Source organism: Bos taurus, chromosome 21, assembly GCF_002263795.3.
Source record: "Bos taurus isolate L1 Dominette 01449 registration number 42190680 breed Hereford chromosome 21, ARS-UCD2.0, whole genome shotgun sequence".
Lineage (NCBI taxonomy): Eukaryota > Metazoa > Chordata > Mammalia > Artiodactyla > Bovidae > Bos > Bos taurus.
This window is the reverse complement of record NC_037348.1, coordinates 27764290-27772953: the sequence shown is the minus strand read 5'-3', so window position 1 is coordinate 27772953 and position 8664 is coordinate 27764290.

Genomic DNA, 8664 nt, shown 5'->3' with positions numbered 1-8664 from the left:
AACTTTTCTTCCAAGGAGCAAGCGTCTTTTAATTTCATCTGCAGTGATTTTGGAGCCCAAGAAAAGAAAGTCTGTCACTGTTTCCATTGTCTCCCCATCTATTTGCCATGAAGTGATGGGACTGAATGCCATGATCTTCCTTTTTTGAATGTTGAGTTTTAAGCCAGCTTTTCCACTCTCCTCTTTCACTTTTATTAGAGGCTCTTTAGTTCCTCTTCACTTTCTGCCAAAAGGGTGGTATCAGCTGTGTATCTGAGGTTATCGATATTTCTCCCAGCATTATCAATAACCTCAGATACGTGTAGATGACACCACCCTTATGGCAGAAAGTGAAGAGGAGCTAAAAAGCCTCTTGATGAAAGTGAAAGAGGAGAGTGAAAAAGTTGGCTTAAAGCTCAACATTCAGAAAACTAAGATCATGGCATCTTGTCCCATCACGTCATGGCAAATAGATGGGGAAACAGTGTCAGACTTTTTTTTTGGCTCCAAAATCACTGCAGTTTGCAGCCATGAAATTAAAAGATATTTACTCCTTGGAAGGAAAGTTATGACCAACCTAGATAGCATATTCAAAAGCAGAGATATTACTTTGCCAACAAAGCTCTGTCTAGTCAAGGCTATGGTTTTTCCAGTGGTCACATATGGATGTGAGAGTTGGACTGTGAAGAAAGCTGAGCACCAAAGAATTGATGCTTTTGAACTGTGGTGTTGGAGAAGACTCTTGAGAGTCCCTTGGACTGCAAGGAGATCCAACCAGTCCATCCTAAAGGAGACCAGTCCTGGGTGTTCATTGAAAGGACTGATGCTGAGGCTGAAACTCCACCTCATGCGAAGAGTTGACTCATTGGAAAAGACCCTGATGCTGGGAGGGATTGGTGGCAGGAGGGGAAGGGGACGACAGAGGATGAGATGGCTTGATGGCATCACTGACTCAATGGACATGAGTTTGAGTGAACTCCAGGAGTTGGTGATGGACAGGGAGGCCTGGTGTGCTGTGATTCATGGGGTTGCAAAGAGTCGGACACGACTGAGCGACTAAACTGAACTGAATCTTGATTCCAGCTTGTGCTTCATCCAGCCCGGCATTTCACATGATGTATTCTGCATATGAGCCAAATAAGCAGGGTGACAATATACAGCCTTGACATACTCCTTTCCCAATTTGGAACCAGTCCATTGTTGCATGTCTGGTTCTAACTGTTGCTTCTTGACCTGCATACAGATCTCAGGAAGCAGGTAAGGTGGTCTGGTATTCCCATCTCTTGAAGAATTTTCCACAGTATGTTGTGATGTACACAGTCAAAGGCTTTGGCGTAATCAGTAAAGCAGAAGTAGATGTTTTTCTGGAATTATCTTGCTTTTTCGATGATCCAGCGGATGTTGGCAATTTGATCTCTGGTTCCTCTGCCTTTCCTAAATCCAGCTTGAACATCTGGAAATTCACGGTTCATGTATTGTTGAAGCCTAGCTTAGAGAATTTTGAGCATTACTTTGCTAGCTGTGAGATGAGTGCAATTGTGCAGTAGTTTGAACATTCTTTGGCATTGCCCTTCTTTGAGATTGGAATGAAAACTGACCTTTTCCAGTCCTGTGGCCACTGCTGAGTTTTCCAAGTTTGCTGGCATATTGAGTGCAGCATTTTCATAGCGTCATCTTTTAGGATTTGAAATAGCTCAACTGGAATTCCATCACCTCCACTAACTTTGTTCATAATGATGCTTCCTAAGGCCCGTTGACTTCACATTCCAGGATATCTGGCTCTAGGTAAGTTATCACACCATTGTGGTTATCTGTGTCATAAAGATCTTTTTTATGTAGTTCTTCTGTGTATTCTTGCCACCTTTTCTTAATATCGTTTGCTTCTGTTAGGTGCATACCATTTCTGTCCTTTATTGTGCCTATCTTTGCATGAAATGTTCCCTTGGTATCTCTAATTACAGCCTAGATTTGATTTTACATTATTGTCAGGGTGAGGGAAAGCGAGGCTTTGCCTAACCCAAACAAAAGAAGGGGAAAGGCCCAGTTGCAGAAGTCTATAGGCAATATAGAACTGCAACGATGTGGGCTTGGGAATGGCCAGAGAGAAATAGCAGCTTCTGAAGCCCCTTGTCAATAGCATTTTGAGCAGCTTCTGCACAGGGAAGCTTCAGGGGCAGCAATCTGGCCAGAAAGGGGGTAGGTCATGGAATCTGCCTTTGGATGTTTCATCATTCAGTAAGCTCACTGCCATTTTATTTGATGGGACTGATGGCCATCTGTGGAGTCCTGCACCTCCCGTTCTCCACCAGAGTCCTGCGGAAATGGGATGAAGTGGGCGATACTGGGCAGGCTGAGAAGTTGACCTCTGGCTTTTTGAGATGATGGAGCTCTGCCTGCCACTGAAAGAAGCGACCATGAATAACACTACATGATACCGACGTCGGGGTTATGTACCTGTCTTACTTATGCAATTTTTTGTCACTTAATTGTTATTAGGTGACAGTTAGGTGCTGTTATTGAATATACATGAGTCCGCCTGCAATGCAGGACAAGCGCAACCCGTAGGTTCACTCCTTGGGTGGGGAATATCCCCTGGAGAAGGAAATGGCAACCCACCCCAGTATCCTTGCCTGGAAAATTCCATGGACAGAGGAGCCTGATGGGCTGCAGACCATGGGGTCACAAAGAGTCGGACACGACTGAGAGACTGAGCACAGAGTTTAAAGGAATTTTCTCCTGTCATTCACCTGTTCAAAAAATCCTTAGTTTGCTTAACTGCAAAATGGGGAGAATAAGACTACCTTCCCATCGGTTTCCTGTAAGAATTGCACAGACAGGCTGAATGATGAACTGGTGCTCAACAAACGGTTAAGCATTATTAATGTTAATAATAATAAATGTTAAGCACATCCTAAAGTCCTTACCTCGATGTTTGAAGTCCAAACAGCCCCCAACTGTCCCTCCAGGCTTTATTCTTGTCCTCACAGCTTTCTAAACCCTGATGTGAACAGGCTGTGCACCCCATGAATTCCAGACCCCTCTTCATTTATCTGACTACAGTTTCTCCTTCAACTTTCCCTTAATACAACCCCTTCTCTGACCACAGAAATCCACAAAGAACCCTCACTCCCTTTTTCTGTATAGCATCTGCTCTGCACTACTCCTGAGAATATCAAAGAAAGAGGCAGGGGCCTCCTTGCGACCCCACCACCACACCAAAACTCTGAGGTACATGTCTTGTTTTAACATTTTGAACACAAAATATTTTGAAATCATTGAAAAAGTGAAAGTTGCTCAGTCATGTCCGGCTCTTTGCAAACCCATGGATTATACATTCCATGGACTTCTCCAGGCCAGAATATTGGAGTGGGTAGCTGTTCCCTTCTCCAGGCCATCTTCCCAACCCAGGGATTGAACCCAGGTCTCCCACATTTCAGGTGTTCTTAAACATTAAACACCTCCCTATTCCCCCTCTGCCCCTGGTAACCACAATTCTACTTTTTAAATATTTATTTAATATTTATTTATTTGGCTGCACCCAGGGCTTCCCTGGTGGTTCAGCAGTAAAGAACCCGCCTGCAATGCAGGAGACCTGGATTCAATCCCTGGGTTGGGAAGAGCCCCTGGAGAAGTAAATGGCAACGCACTCCAGGATTCTTGCCTGGAGAATTCCATGGATAGAGGAGTCTGGCAGGCTACAGTCCATAGGGTCACAAAGAGTTGGACATGACTGAGCGACTAAAATCACTCAGTCATGTCCATCACAACCTATCTGGCTGTGCCAGGTCTTAGTCGAGGAACTCAAGATCTTCCATCTTTGTTTCAGCATGTCAGATCTAGTTCCCTGACTAGGGGTTGAACCCAGGGCCCCTGCATTGTTAGCATGTAGTCTTAGCCACTGGACCACCAGGGAAGTCCTCCTGCTTCCATCTTTTGACTCCTGTGGATCATGCTACTCTGAATGTGGTGTACAGATATCCAGTCGATTCTCTGCTTTCAGTTCCTTTGGGTATCTATGCAGAAACGGAATTGCTGGATCACATGGTAATTCTATGTGTAATCTTTGGAAGAAGTTCCTTTGGAACTTTACCCTCTATTGTAAGTCACCTCCTAGTGCTGGCCTCTGTTTCTTCTTCTACAAAATATGAGACGGAAGGGAAAGATGAAATGAGAGCAGAGGCTGAGATAAGGCAGGGCTTAAGGAGGTCTACAGAGAAGGCAATGGCACCCCACTCCAGTACTCTTGCCTGGAAGATCCCATGGACAGAGGAGCCTGGTGGGCTGCAGTCCATGGAGTCGCTAAGAGTCGGGCTTGACTGAATGACTTCACTTTCACTTTTCACTTTTATGCATTGGAGAAGGAAATGGCAACCCACTCCAGTGTTCTTGCCTGGAGAATCCCAGGGACAGAGGAGCCTGGTGGGCTGCCGTCTATGGGGTTGCACAGAGTCGGACACGACTGAAGCGACTCAGCAGCAGCAGCAGCAGCAAGGAGGTCTAAGAAGCTCAGGAATTCGTGAACACCTGGGAAAGGGAAGTGAAAGTGCTAGTCGTTCAGTCATGTCCGATTCTTTGTGACTCCATGGATTGTAGCCCACCAGGCTCCTCTGTCCATGGGATTTTCCAGACAAGAATAATGGAATGGGTTGCCATTTCCTCCTCCAGTGGATCTTACTGATCCAGGGATTGAATCCAGGTTTCCTGTATTGCAGGCAGATTCTTTACCGTCTGAGCTACCACAAACATGCTGGTTGCCCTTCCTTGAGTCTCACTGAGTGTTAGGAGGAAAGCTTTCCTTATTACAAAAAGGAAACACACAACTTGATTTCCACTGGATATTGGGCCTGGAGACCCCTAGAGTTGGAGGGTGGAGGATGGGTGGCCAAGGTTGCACCAGTTGGCCTGGCGGCATGGCTGGGACCCCTCTGCTTCACTGCATCCCAGTCCAGCATTTCCTCCTCTTCTCCCTCCAGTTCTCAGTTTGCCTGTCTGTATTCAGAAGAAGGTGAAGCCAGGGTTGAAGCATGTCTGCAATCCAAACACTCTTGAAATTGTAATAAGGAAATTGCCTTGAGAGGAACTGTAGCATCTTCCAGTATCAACCATGGACATGGCTGAGATGAGCACTCTGAAGACCCTGGTACTCCTGTCTTCTCCTCCCTCTGGGTGTACTAGCCGAAGCTAAACCCCACTCCTTAGTGGTCTGGGGAGATCTTTGTAGCCAATACCACCTTTCTGCTATTTCCCTTAAAACTCTCCAAGGTCGTGCACTGCCTCAGGATCAAGCCCCAGGTGCAAACACCTTAACAAGACCTGTCTGATCCTGGCCTGATCTTGCTTCAGTCTACCTCTCTGGTCTTGATTATCCATCCCCTCCTGCACTAGATGCTCCAGCCACATTGGGCTAGAAAGAGCAAAGCCCAGTGGACTTTCAGGCTTCCAGGATGCCACATGTACTTTTTGTTTTTCTTCCTTTTCTCTTGGCCATACTGCTTAGCATGCAGGATCTTAGTTCTCCAACCAGGGATCAAACCCACAGCCCCTGAAGTGGGAGTGCAGAATCTTAACCACTGGACTGCCTGGGAAGTCCCTCACAGTTAACATTTAAAGACAATGTGAGAGATGGGAGGTCCAGAGATGATGGCCCAGCATTGTCCTCAGTCTTGGTTGGCTGAAAAGGAATTAATTATCATTGGAAGGGCTTGGTGCTCCAGGACCAGGCAGACATGTGAAGGGACCAGGGCTGCCTGAGAGACTAGAGGTCTGACCTCAGGGGAGCCACTGCCAGGCAGGCAGGCCCAGCACCACCAGCTCTTCTGACTTTATGTAAAAAGGAACCAGAAATCTGGATTTCAAGCATAAAGCCCTGATTTACAAATGTTGACAACTCTTTTAAAATGCCAGTATGTGTCGACTGAACAAAACCCACCTGCAGGTCACCTGTAACCTGCAGACTGCCAGTCTTCACCTCTGGAGTGGACTGAGTCAGTCCTTGAACCTTGCAGGATGGGTTCAGTGGGTGGGTACAGGCCTCCATGCCCTCCTGCTGTCTCAGATCTGGTGGGAAGAGTCCTGCCACCAAGGGTGAGAGCAGGTGCCCCGTGCCTATCACCAAAGACACCCCTCCCTGGCAGCCAGCACCTCCCACCCTGAGTCCCCCAGTCCTCAAGGAATTAGCACCTGATCTGGTGGGTCAGACCAGGATGCCAGGCTAGGACATAATGGGGGTGGTGGCTCAGGCAGTGATGGGAGGGGAGCAGGTGGCAATAGTGAGTGCAGAGTCAAGTCTAGAGTCCAGCCTCGTGTCCGTGTCCCTGGGGGTTATTCTGAACCCCTCACCCTTTGTCTCTGTGGCCAATGTTTCTCATAATAGTGTCAATTTGATCTCTTGTGTCTGAAATTTGTAGTGTATGTGTTATTGACACTTTTATCTTTTTGTTTTCTTTTTTACAGTATGAAAGTGAATGTGTTAGTCACTCAGTTGTGTCTGACTCTTTGAGACCCCATGGACCCACCAGGCTCCTCTGTCCATGGGATTCTCCAGGCAAGAACATTGGAGTGAATAGCCATTCCCTTTAGGGGATCTTCCCGACCCAGGAATTGAACCTGGGTCTTCTCATTGTAGGCAGATTCTTTACCATTTGAGCCACTGGGGAAGTATCTTTTACCGTATAGAGCTTCTCATTTAGTTTTCCAAGTGAACATTAAAATCAGCTTGTCTGACTGCAAGAAGGAAAAAAAGTGCTTCTATTTCTTTTGGGATCATATTAAATCTACAAATGAGCTTAGGAATAAACAATGAGTACAAAGTCTTCCACATTTAGGACATAGTGTGTGAGGTTCTACTTGTGTGCCTTTTGACGATAGTATCATTTTCCCATATATGTGTTTCACACATCTCAAGTTCACTTCTCAATACTTTTGCTTTAATTAACATTATAAATTAAATATGCTCTTTCATTATGTCTTCTAACTTCCTTTTGTTTCTTGTCGTTGTTCAGTCATGAAGTCGTGTCCTACTCTTTGTGACCCCGTGAACTGCAGCATGCCCATATCCTTCATGTTCTTCACCATCGCCTAGAGTTTGCAAACTATGTCCACTGAGTTGGTGATGCCATCCAACCATCTCATCCTCTGTCATCCCCTTCTCCTCCTGCCCTCAATCTTTCCCAGCATCAGGGTCTTTTCCAGTGAGTCTACTCTTTGCATCAGGTGGCCATTGGCCAATGAGTTCTTTAGATCAGTCCTTCCAAAGAATATTCAGGGTTGATTTCCTTTAGGATTCACCGGTTTGATCTCCTTGCCAGTTCAAGGGACTCTCAAAAGTGTTCTCCAGCACCACAATTTAAAAACATCCAGCTTTCTGCATGAAGGCTATTTTTCATGTATGTCAATTTTACATCCTTTTTGTTCATGCTGTTCACAGACTATGCCTGGCCGTCTGCCTCCCCCTTGTGGGGACATGGGTGCATTGCCCATTCTGGCCCCTGTGATTGGATGCACCCTTTGCCTCAACTGCCTTTTACCAAAACTCCATTTGTTCTTGACCCACTGGAACTCGTTTTCTAGTAATCTTCTCATGAAAGATCCATCCATTTGACTAGTATTTCCAGAACTCATACATGTTTTTAAAGGATGTGTCCATAGCCTTTATCCATGAAGAAATAGCCTCAGTTCAGTTCAGTTCAGCCGCTCAGTTGTGTCCAACTCTTTGCGACCCCATGAACTGCAGCACGCCAGGCCTCCCTGTTCATCACCAACTCCCAGAGTTCACTCAAATTCGTGTCCATCGAGTCAGTGATGCCATCCAGCCATCTCATCCTCTGTCGTCCCCTTCTCCTCCTGCCCCCAATCCCTCCCAGCATCAGAGTCTTTTCCAGTGAGTCAACTGTTCGCATGAGGTGGCCAAAGTACTGGAGTTTCAGCTTCAGCATCATTCCTTCCAAAGAACACCCGGGACTGATTTCCTTTAGAATGGACCGGTTGGATCTCCTTGCAGTCTAGCCTAGATGGGTGTAAACATTTCTCAGCTCACACCTCTTTATTTCTTTCAGTATCTTGTAAATGTGGCCCCCTGTGTCTTCAAGCATTGAATTTGGCTTCCAAGAAGTATGTTACCAGCCTGACTTTCTTTGTAGCTAACATATTCAAATAATTCTCTTTGCCTTTAAAACTTAATAATATTATGAGGCTATATCGTGGTGTCAATTATGTTAGGACAGTTTCCTTATATACAGTGTGCCCTTTCAGTGTGTAGATCGAGTGTTTACGTCAGAAGTTCTCTCTTTTGAAAGGCTAAATCTGTGAGTGCTGGTCTTAGATTTCTCTTTTAAAACTGCCATCTCCGCTGCTCTTGATTCTCCTCCACTTTTCCCTAATTGAATATCCAAGATCACTCTATGATGGCTAACCATTTTTGTCTCTTCTTTTCCAACACAGACATCATATATTTTTATTTTATTCTTTTAATTATTTAAAAAAATTTTACTGTTGGAGTATACTTGCTTCACAATATTGTGTTAGCTTCTGCTATACAACAACGTATATCAGCTATCTTTATACATATATCCCTCATTTTGTTTCTTCTTAATTAATGAAAGGATATTAAGGGGATTGTACATTTTAAATTCTTTTAATATTTACATTTGTGTGCAGGCATTTTTTTCTGAAATGATGAGATAAAGC